A 12707-nucleotide genomic window follows, 5' to 3' on the forward strand; every position below is an offset into this window, starting at 1 on the left:
AGTTACAATAACGAATACAAAGTGGCTAGCTTATTGATAACAAATACAAAGTGGCTAGATTATTGGTGCCACTTTATACTACAGATGGTGGGTTACCTAAAAATGAACCAAGTGATGCATAAGCAATGTACTTTCTAATAATTGGACTGAAATAGCCACGAGGACAACCGATGAGTGTCCAAAGAGTGCATTAGAGAGCATTTTAATTCCTCCATACACATACATACAAATCATGTTCCATTGTGTCATCCTCAGTACCACATCAGAATTGACAGTTATACTGATACAAGTTAAAATTTTTGAATAACAGCAAGGACTTTAATAGAAATGTGAACCATTTACCAGTACACATTAAACAGGTTCATACAGTCATAGGAATATACTAGCCCCCGGATTCACTAATCTTCCATGCAGGACTAGTCTAGTGCTGCACAGAAGTGTCAGTTTAGGAGGAGGACAGCAGCGCACCAAGCATATTAATGAAGGCATGCTGCCTGACCTCCTAATCCTATACAGAGTATGGATGAGTGCAGGGGGTGTGTCTGAGAGCAGAGCTCTCAGAATAAACATGCCCCTGCAAAGTAGAACAGTAGAAACTATAAATAAATTAGCGAGACCGCTCATAGGTGTCCGCATATCCCCATCAACAGTCCCCCATGTGTACAACAGCAACATGACATAAAAATAAAAAGAAGTAACCCCTGTATTTATTTCTAAAACTCTGAGTACAGCTAACCATAGGTGTGCGGGTGTGCCCATTGCTTAGCTATGGTTAAAGCAGCTTAAAAGGCTGAATAGGATAACAAGGAAGATATAGAAAATGAAGCAGCACAGCAATAGCGTAGTGGTCAGAGCATCCGCCTAACGAGGAGGCATTCCCGGCTCGAGTCCCACTACAACACATACCATTTTCCATGTGAAATCTGTATACAAACATTTATTTACATGTTATTGCTGTAAAACCTACTAAATAACATTTAAATGTGAACTGGAGTACTGCATGAAATGCACATGTGAAGAGTCAGTACCATACATGGCACACGAGGTTGGCTGGTATGTACACAAAACACAGTATCCAGCAATACCAGTCAACATTACCGGATATGTAGCTAAAGATTTATAGGTATATGTGTTTGTATAAATACCCATTACTATATAGATATATACCTCCCCCTCTCTGTAGTACAAATGTATACATACATAGATAGAAATATAAATAAATACCCACATATACATATATACATATGCAGACACCCATACATCCACATGTCGTTAGATATATATACAGCAATATTTATATATATATATATATATATATATATATATATATATATATATATATATATATGTGTGTGTGTGTGTGTGTGTGTGTGTATATGAGCCTCTCAGCTAATTTACATCTGTTATCCCTGTATGATTGACATTGTGATATATAATAGGCCTACCATAAAAGAAATAAGCAAAACCCCTTTCACATTGCCCACAGGTGTCACACACTCACATAACAAACACACACACACACACACCTGTCATGTCTGGGAGTAGAACACCTACCTAACTAATTTACTACACTACAGCAGTAAGCAGCAATAGCACGCACCACAGACATGACTGAAGTACTTCTTCCCCAAAGGTGTATTTCACAATGAATGACATCAGCAGAATTACCAAACCAGGGCATGTCAAATGTACTGCGAGTGACTATCCTAAAATGCATTGCTCCCTACACAGACAGTGAGACACACACAAAACATCCACAACTGACATGTGTGGTTATAGAACCCCTGAATGTGGCCTATATCATACTATAGCATGGAGCTGTTATAGGATGCACCACAGGGATTACTAGAGAAGCACCTTCCCAAAGGTGTATTTCACAATGACTGACATCAGCAGGATTGCCAAAGTAGGGCATTTGTAATGTACTGCGAATGAGTAGCCTATAATGCATTTCTCCATACACAGACATTGAAACACACACAAAACATCCAGAACTGCTATGGATGGAGATGTAACTCTACCACCGTTCTAAATCACACTACAGCAGTACGCCGTTACAGGACGCACTACAGAGATTACTGATCTACAACCTTCCCAGAGGTGTATTTCTAGGTGGGTGACATCAGCAGCCTTGCCAACACTGAGTATATGAATTTTAAGGAGTGTGAGTACCCTAAAAAGCATTGTTCTCTACTCAGTCAGACACACATGCAAGGCAAATTGGGGGTTAGAACATCTACCTATTTTATCACACTACAGCAGTACGCAGTTACAGGACGTGCTGTGTAGATTACTGGGTCATGACTTTCCCAGAGGTGTATTTCTAGGTGAGTGACATCAGCAGCCTTGTCAAAGTTGAATATATGATTTGTATGGAGTGTGAGTAGCCTAAAAAGCATTGCTCTCTACTCAGTCAGACACACACATTAACACAGTTGGCAAGTCAGAGGTTAGAACACCTACCTAATTACTTTATCACACTACAGCAGTACGCAGTTACAGGATGCGTTACTGAGATTACTGGGCTATAATCTTCCCAGAGGTGTACTTCTAGGTGAGTGACATCAGCAGCCTTGCCAAGGTTGAGTATATGATTTGTATGGAGTGTGAGTAGCCTAAAAAGGCATTGCTCTCTACTGAGTCAGACACACATGCAGAAACAAACACCATTGGCAAGTCTGGGGTTAGAACACCTACCTATCTACTTCATCACACTACAGCAGTATGTAGTTACAGGGCGCACTATGGAGATTACTGGGTTATGATTGTCCCAGAGGTGTATTTCTAGGTGAGTGACATCAGCAGCCTTGCCAAAGTCAGACACACACAAGCACAGTTGGCAAGTCGGGGGGTAAGAACACCTATCTAACTACTTTATCACACTACAGCAGTATATCAGTTACAGGATGCGCTATGGAGATTACGGGGTTATAATTTTCCCAGAGGTGTATGTCTAGGTGAGTGACATCAGCAGCCTTGCCAAAGTTGAGTATATGATTTGTACGGAGTGTGAGTAGCCTAAAAAGTATTGCTCTTTACTCGATCAGACACACACTCACACACAAATACAGTTGGCAAGTTTGGAGTTAGAACACCTACCTATCTACTTCATTACACCACAGCAGAATGCAGTTACTGGACACACTAGGGAGATAACTGGGTTATAACAGTCGCAGAGGTGTATTTCTAGGTTTGTGACATCAGCACCCTTGCCAAAGTTGAGTATATGATTTGTATGGAGTGTGAGTAGCCTAAAAAGCATTGTTCTTTACTCAGTCAGACATGCACAAACACAGTTGGCAAATCTAGGGTTAGAACACCTACTTAACTATTTTATTACACTACAGCAGTACGCAGTTACAGGATGCGCTATGGAGATGACTGGACTAAAATCTTCCCAGAGGTGTATTTCTAGGTGAGTGATATCAGCAGCCTTGCCGAAGTTGAGTATATGAATTGTACGGAGTGGGAGTAGCCTAAACAGCATTTCTCTCTACACAGTCAGAGACAGACAGACACGCACACTCACACAATTGCCAAGTCTGGGGTTAGAACTACTACCTAACTAGTTTATCACTACAGCAGTGCACAGTTATGGGGTGCACCATGGAGATTACTGAGCTACAGCTCTCCCGAAGGTGTATTTCACATTGGATAACCTCAGCAGGTTTGTCATAATATTGCTATGGAGAGGGTAGTGTGTGCATGGGCCATAACCCATTCATGTAGGGGTTGACATGCCACATGCGGGCACACATGGGGTCATATGTCACAGGTATGTGTATACAGCTACTAGATGACTACTTCCTTGTACAGTCATGTTGCACAGCTGGCACGTGCACCACACAGTCTGTCATGCTGACAGATACTGGTGGCTAATATCTGCAGTGAGTGACATCTGCACCTCATGTGTTTGGGGCCCTTTGGCTGTGTGCTGGGTGAGACAGGCCCGGATGGCTCCTTGTCATGGTCACCCTCTTCCACACATCTATGCCCATCTACCTTTGGCTTATTATAGTGTGTTGTCCTTACATATATGTCTGTATTCCTATCCACTGTGTGTGCAAGGCAGGAGTGGTGCATACTGACGTATCTGCACTAAGAACTGCGACTGCCAAATATGTCTAATCCACTGGTGTTTGCAGACATGGCCTTCATATGTTTAAGTGTGTGAGCATGCCCAGTATGGCCATCTGTATTGCATGTGTGGATCAAGTCCAGGTAGTTTGTATTGCAGTGCTGACCTTTGTGTTGTACACTGACAGGTAGCATGCTGTGTCTGCAGGGTATCCAGTGGTCATTTGGCATTGACTGTTGCTACCTTTCTGCATAGCGGGGGGGGGGGACACCTGACTGTTTCTACTGTTCTACGCAGGAGTGGGGGGGCACACCTGACTGTTACTATAAGTGTACATTGGCTGGGGGGACACACCTGACACTTGTACACATTTGCTAGGCCTGTATTGGTATGTCAGGTACTCCATTTCAGTCTGTAGTCTTACCTATCATGCTGGCTAGAGGCATACCAGTGTACTGCAGATCTTAGCTTTAATTACCCACATATTAGTTTCTGACTTCCTAGCCTTCACAACGTACATCCAACTGCCTGGCCTGCTGTAGTCTGTCTGTGTAGGCTTGGGGGAGGGGTTACCCATAGGGCTCATTCAGAGGCCATAGTACAGCATTTGTTTGTGTTTGTCTACACCTGCCCTGCTGGCTGAGACTGTTGTTGGGTATGTGAACCTTCCTGACTGGCATGTGTGGCTCTTATGGACACACATGTCACTCAGCCCATTTCCTGCAGTGGGTTTTGTCACCCTGTGTAGTACTGGCTAATATGGTGACTCCAGTATGTGTTACAGGTGTCATGGTGCCACTGTGGGTGTCTACTGTCTGCTGCCTTAACATTCGGCCACCCAATTCCCTTGCATGCTCACATCCATACCATAGCTACAGGTAACAACACATTCTACTCCATTTGGCAATTGGTAGGTTGATTGACTTACCTTGAGGGTGTGCCAGACTTGAGGATGGTGCTGGAGGGCTGCCTATTTCGGATGCACATAGTACACTCCCTATACATGGCTGAGCATGGGTAGTGTCATGTTTGGCATCCCTTTTACTGTCTGTGCGAGTCAGAGAGAGGTGTCATTCCCTGGGTCCCTACTGTGTCAGTGGATATGCTATGCGTTGCCTCTTTGTCAAGGCCAGAGCATAGTGAGCATGCCTCCTTCTGCCTACTGGGGCAGGCTCAGGTTGTTCCTCCTCCGAGTCACTCTGTGCCTGTACAGGCCTTGGCATTGGTGGGGGGCTGTGTGGCCCTGCCCTATGCTGTTCCTGCTGCAGCTGTTTCCACATGATCATATTGTGTAGCATAGCACATACCATAACAATTTGGGTACATGTAGCTGGTGAATGCTGCAAGGCTCCACCAGATGTGTCCAGACACCGGAACCGTAACCTGAGCATCCTAAACACATGCTCTATTATATGTCTGGACTGTGCGTATGCCTCATTATGGCGTTGTTGTTCAGGTGTGTGTGCATTTCTGATGGGTGTCATCAGCCACGGCTCCAGTGGGTACCCAGCATCCCCCACTAGGTGACCATAGGGGATGTCCATATTGGCAAATCTGTGGTACAGCTGCGTCAGATGCCATATGTGTGAATCGTCATAGCTTCCAGGGCAGCCAGCACACACATTCATTATAATGCCCTGGGCATCACATACAACCTGGCAGTTGATGGAGGGGATGCCCCTGCGGTTGATGTAGGCTCTACCCTGCTCACCGGGTGGTGCTTTGATGCATAAGTGCATTCAGTCTAAAGCACCCACTACCCCAGGGTATTCTGCTATTTGGTGGAAGAGATGCACAATGCTGGTCAACACCTCATGTGTGTTGAGGAAATATATGTGCTCACTGGCATGTGCTGACATGGCATCCAGGAACTGGTGGAATACTCTGGATGCTGATGCCTGTGAGATGCCCATGATATCCCCAGTTGTGCTTTGGGAGGTACCTGTGGCTAGTATACCTAGGCCTACACATACCTTGGTATCCACTGGGATGGGTTCCCCTTGGCCAGTTTGGTGTGTCAGGTGTGCCCGGCACAGCTCAACAATTTGCTGTAGGAGGTCTCTGTCCACCCTACAGTGCTCCACTATCTCCAGCTCATGTAGCCTCTGGTAGGTTACCCTGGGTCTGTACACTCTTCTTTGTCTCCTCACTGTGGGTGGCAGCATTCACATCCTCACCACCCTCAGCCTCTTGCACATGTTGTTCTATGCTGCCTGCTGCAGCCCTTCTCATTTTGTAGGTTTGCTTGTTAAAATTTCCTCACTTGTATACACTAGTGGTGTAGAGTGTGGAAAAACCAGAGGGGAAGATGTTTGCTTAGTTTATAGTAGTTTTCTGGGCTGAGCTGGTCTGTTGCCTGTGTAATTAGCTGATTCTGAAACTTTTCACCTGTCAGCTCAGCTAGTTCTGCTGTTTTCCCTTCCCATTGCCTCCCTGTTCAAATGTACACAGAGCTGCTATTTCCTGGTTTAACTTCTTTTTTCTTCCTGTAAAACCCGGTGCATGGTGTGCACACCAGCTTACACTTTGTAAAGGGTGCTAGGTAGGTTTAGACACACCCCTAGCTTAGCTGTGCTAACCTAGGAGCAATCCCGAGTCACAGGGCTCCAATCCACTTACAGTATGCCTGACACCCCCCCCATGATGTCATCTATATCCTAGTCTTGCACCCAGCTGTTTATACTCTTACACTCTTGGGACCTGCCTCACATCCTGTGGAAAACTGGGATTCACTATCCTTCACCTAATTTGCATAGGATTGCCTGCTAATGCATAGTTACATGTACCACACTGAGCCTCCCCCCCTTAGCAACCATTACTCATTGGCCAGGTTGTCTTCTGCCTGCCATTGACTTGCATGGCAGACTACTGCTTTTAGTTAGAATGCTTATTTTAGGTTTATTTTATTATTTCCCCCAATCCCGTTTGCGCGCCGCTGCCCTATGCTTCAACAGACGTGATTGGCGGACATATCATAAAAGTTGTATTTTGTACATTTGGCATTATTTGCAATGCCAATGGCCTTCTACTTGGCCATTGGCATGCTTCCTCAATACTATGCAAACTTTATTTGGAGCTATCATAGCTTGTTTTGCAGTTTGAAGTACTGTGCTCGGTTACTAACCAAGTACATTTCTGCATATTACGCTAGTCCTGCACGCCCTGCTTCTTGCTTCCTGGATGGCAAATTTACCTCATTTGTATGGTTTTCACCTACAAGTGGGGTGATTTGCATATGGGGCTGGGGACATGCAGCACTAGTGCTACAGTGCTTGCGCACGTCAGACGTGCACGTACGTGGATCGCTTGGCCGCCATATTGGCAAAATTTCATCTAACACTAATCATGCAAGCCATGCAAGCTTTTGAGAATCTGGGGGTAGGCTAATGACACCATGGTCTTTATAAGCCTAGCTATGCAATCCGATCCAATTGTGTCCCTATATAGCATGGACATTTATTAGGACGGGGGTATGTTATTTAGGAAGTTTCTATAAGTTATGTTGGAGGGGGTATGTTAGTTTCTGCCTCTGTCTATCAGAGACATGAGGCCAGACCCACAGTGAATTTCTGATTTCCCATCCTAGAGTATCACTGTGGTATGGAGATTACTACTACTACCTCTTAACATCATGGACTGTGGCTCACTGCTTTGTATTGGTTATAGCTACATTTGTATTAAAGAGAATTTCCATCAAGATCATCCATGTAAATTTGACTTTAGCTTAGAAGGACTAACTTAGTTAACCAAAAGGACTAAATCTATTAACTTTACATAAAGTTAATTTCTTCTAGCTGTGGAAATTTCTCTCCAGAACTTTGATTCTAAGAAAGCTGAAAAACTATTATTTTTTGTCATTGTATTGGTCAAAACATTTTGCTAATCACAAGGGAAAATTTATTATGCATTTTGGTGGTGGCAAATAAAATTTATGTGCACTAGGTTGACAAAATGGCATTTTAAAGAAAAATTTTTATGGTGTAATTTGTGAAGCAGAATTTTAGGCATTTACAATTACTTTGACAGTGAAATATAGCTTTTCTGCAGTCTCTTGGTCTGCAGCACTTGAAACTAGTAAATAGTTTTGATTCCTAGAGTTATTACCTGGTTATAATTATGTTAGAAATGATTGTATCTCAGCTTTCAGATGTACTTTACTAGATTACATTAGTTTGCCATCCCTTTTCAGGGATAGGATTTGAAAAAAAATTAATTATTACTTGTGTGTTTGCCTTACAATTCATTTATCAAAGATTGTCAAAACAAGCAGTCTGATCTTCTTTTCAGTAAAGTTTTATTTAACCACACTTCTTTCCCTCATTACAAATAATCTTTTCCAATGGTATTCATAAACGTAAATGATTTTAATGTTATATGAATATCACTCCTAAAACTGTAAATAAATAAAATTAACAAAGAGCACAGCAAATTGCATAAATATTCCATATTTATTATCTTACTAATGCCAAGACTGTGTTAACGATGCTGAGTAGCAGATGTGCTGTATTGTTTTACCTCATTTCTAGAAGTGACATGCTTCATTCTGCTCTTTAATCATGTAGAAAATCACACAAATTGCCAACAGCTGACTGCTAAATAATGGAAGTCTATCAAACTATACCTGAGTACTGTTTATATAATAGTGCCTGCACATCTTTAATTATATTCTTTTAATGTAAAGTTTCAACACAGTTTCATGCTATTTTTTCAATGCAGGTTACATTAGTGATCCTCTAAGGAAATGTTAAATATGAAAAGATATCATACCATGTGCTAATTAATTCAAAACAACACTATGTTCTATTCTTAACCACGGAATCCACTGTGCAAGAAATGTTGAGGAGAGTTTACTGTCTGGAAAATTGTTAATTCTGGTAAGACTCTGTCACTTCTGGGGATTCATTAAAAATTGAGCATACTTCACACTAAGCCTACATGATTTGTGCATGTTAGCATGATTAGCAACAGTGCTTGTTGGTTATGCAAGCTGCTAAGGAAGCCTACATATACAGCAGCACCTCTATGTGGTCATTAAAAGGTGCACAGAGGCTCAAGCCCACAATACAAACAAAAGATTGTCTGGGGGTAAACCTACTGAACAAGCATGTGCAGACAGCATTACACAAGGCAAGGGCAACTTTATTGAAAGAATTAAAGATGCAGGGGAAAGTAAACATGGAAACTGTACTGAGATATAGGGATTAGTGCACAAACAAGAAGTAGGGGAAGCTAACTGGGGAAAGTGTAGTCAGATAATGAATGTGATTAGTGCACAAAGAGCATTAGTAATATAAATTATTTATGTAGATGTAATAAAGTAAATCTGTTCAGTTTTAATGACCCATGGACATAAATAAAAATGGAATGCTGACAAAGCATGTGAGAGGGGCACAGAGCTTCAGTGTAACAATATGGAGTAATGTGACAAAAGTTTATAAAAAGCTGAGTTGAGATAACAGTTATCAAGGACAATAGAAACTAGTGGATATCTGTGTATACTGCAGTTGTTGCATATCAGATATGTATACAGGAAGTTAACGGTTGAAACCAACAGTTCTGCTACATTTTTCAGTTTATCATATGTAAACAAACATAAATTAACCCTACAGCTGCCGTCTCATATGCTTCGATAAGGGATATTTTTGCCATTTGTCATTGTGTGTAACCAAAGAAAGGTTATTGCTCATTTAAACATGTATTAGCCAAGCATGTGCTGTATATTAACGTAAATGACGAACATTATTACAGTTAATGTCATAAATATAACATTGCCAGTTTCCATGTTCTGTGGCATGCTCAGTAATATTTGTGTTACTCACATTATTGTATTGAAAATGCCTAGCTGCACATGTGTGTTAGATGTAATAAAGCACTCTGCCATTGGAATGTCTACTGTGGGAGTAGCCAAAGGTAATAAATTACATCCACATGACTGATGTCAGAGCACACATACAGGTTAAAGAATTGTAAGGCTGTCCTTGCCTTATGTATATATAGGAAAAATTACTGATGGTTGTTATGGCAGTGTACACACCTGTGATAAATGTGGAAATATTTTGATGAATCATGGACACCTGTGCAATTATTCCAATAACAGTAATAAGGGATGCAAATAAACATTTTTTAAGCAACATGCGTGATGTGAATGGTAAAGAGTTAGTAACTGTTTGTGCATGATGTGCATGTATGTAACAAAATACAGAGGCACATGACACATGCACAGACATGTCACATTGACCAGGCTGTAAACAGAATAATGATCTGATATAAATATGCCATTTCTCTACAGCAGATGTGACATATGTACATGCAAAATAAGTCATGCTAATGTGGCATATGTGAAAATGCACATGTTGTCACCCACGTATCTGCATCTGGTGGGACATCTGCGTAAAATGGCAGCTGACACAGAAGCAGCATCTGTCTCTCTTTGTCTTTCTCTCTCTCTCTCTCTCTCTCTCTCAGTGCTTATTATGTGTGTTTCCAATTATATGTATGTTCATCATTGTTAGGTTCAGCCAGGAGAATCCCAAGTACAGTCACCAAGATCTGCTAAAAATCAGATTTCAACACAACCAGGCCATTATGAATGAATTCCTGTACTCATACATCATACTGGAGGAGATAGAAAGGGCACTGGGTACTCTGTGGATTGTTGTCAGCTCAAGCAAGCGACAAAGGTGGAGAAAACATAGGAAGCAAAAGTATGAATGTTAGTCATGCCTACTCACTAGATTAAGGAAGCATCCGCACAAACCACCTCTTCCCAGTATATTTCTTGCCAACGCCAGATCCATCACAAATAAAATGGAAATATTACACTTACAGATCTTCAAGAACAAATTCATAAGAGACTGTTGCATTTTATTATTAACAGAGAGGTGGCTAAACTCGTGTATACCAGATGTAGCCATTGAGCTAGTAGGCCGCACAGCGTTTTGTTGGGACAGAAGCAAAGACTCTGGTAAGAATAAAGGTGGGAGGCTTTGCATCTACGTACATAACAGCTGGTGTACTAACACAAAGATCATAGACAGTCACTACTTTCCTGATCTGGAGTACCTGACAATCAAATGCAGGCCCTTTGATCTACTGCGGGAGCTTACCTCTGTTATAGTTACAGCTGTTTATATTCCACCTGATGCTAACACAAGCACAGGTCTAGGCTACCTGCTTCGGACCATTACCTTTGAGTAAAACACCCACCCTGAAGCTGCTCATATAATAGCTGGTGATTTCAACCACATAGACTTAAAGACAGTTCTCCCTAAAATTCATCAACACATCAAATGTGCAACCATGGTAAAAAGCACACTGGACAAGGCCTACTCAAATGTCAGGGATGGCTATAAGACAAAACAGCTGCTTCACTTGGGCCAGTCAGATCATTTATTCATACTCCTGACCCCAACATACACTCCCCTATGGACAAAAGTTCAAACTACCACAAAGACTGTTAAAACATGGCCTGAAGGAGCATTTTTGCAGCAACAGGATTGCTTTGAAAGGACTAACTGGGACATTTTTGAGGATCAGGACTTTGAAGTGTATATATCAACTGCACTCTTGTCACATAAAAAAAAACTGTGCTGACAATGTCACTGTGAGCAAACATATCCATATATACCCCAACCAGAAGCCCTATCTGATGAATGAGATCAGATCTCTCCTCAAGCACTGCAACACAGTCTTCAGGTATGTCAAAAAAGCCCTTTACAGCAAGGCTAAAGCCAACCTAAAAACAGCCATCAGAGAGGTTAAAGCAGCCTACAAAAAGAAGATCGAGGACCACTTCACCAACAGTGACCCACAGCGACTATAGCAAAGTATTCATCACATCACTAACCATAAAATCAGTAACTGTATGGTGTTGATGCGGATGCGTCAATGGCAGAGGAACTTAATTATTTCTTTGGTCATTTTGAGGTAGAAACATCAGAGACAGTCATGTCTAGGCCCCAGCAGATAGGACCCATCAGTCTCACATCACCTACACCAGCCCTGTACAACCACATATTCACAGTACAAGAGCATGACATGAGGAGATCAACCCAAGAAGGGCCGCTGGCCCTGAAGGAGTGACAGGATGGGAGCTGATAGAATGCGCAGATTAACTCTCTGAAGTCTTTACAAGGATCTTCAAACTGTCACAGTCTAAGTCCACCATTCCATCCTGTCTGAAGTCTACCATGCTTATTCCACTGCTAAAGAAATTTCTCATCATCAGTCTCAAGGACTACTGTTCAGTGGCACTTATTCCAATCATTATGAAGTGCTTTGAACAACTGGACCTGCGACACATCAAAGACAGCCTGTCAGTCACCATTGACCCACACCAGTATGCTTACAGAGCAAATAAGTCTACAGAAGATGCTATCTCCACTGACTTATACACTGCACTTTCCCATCTTGAGCAGCAGGGAAGCTATGTGAGGATAATCTTTGTAGACTTTAGTTCAGCTTTTAACATAGTCATCTCAGACAGACTGGTCACCAAACTTGCTGCCTTAGGACTTTCACAATCTGCCTGCCACTAGATCAAAGACTTTATGATTAACCACCCCCAGATGGTTAGATTAGGCTTCTACCTCTGCTCCACCCTCACCCTCAACACCGGCATCCCACAAGG

At 42.1% G+C, this 12707-nt stretch overlaps 1 pseudogene; it reads right to left on the reverse strand.

The window, feature by feature from the left end:
- LOC122792356 overlaps positions 1–12269 on the reverse strand; it is a 109726-nt pseudogene extending 97457 nt beyond the window's left edge.
- Between the last annotated feature and the right edge of the window lie 438 nt (positions 12270–12707).

This window comes from Protopterus annectens, chromosome 1.part2 (assembly GCF_019279795.1).
Source record: "Protopterus annectens isolate FY-2018-M chromosome 1.part2, PAN1.0, whole genome shotgun sequence".
Classification (NCBI taxonomy): domain Eukaryota; kingdom Metazoa; phylum Chordata; order Ceratodontiformes; family Protopteridae; genus Protopterus; species Protopterus annectens.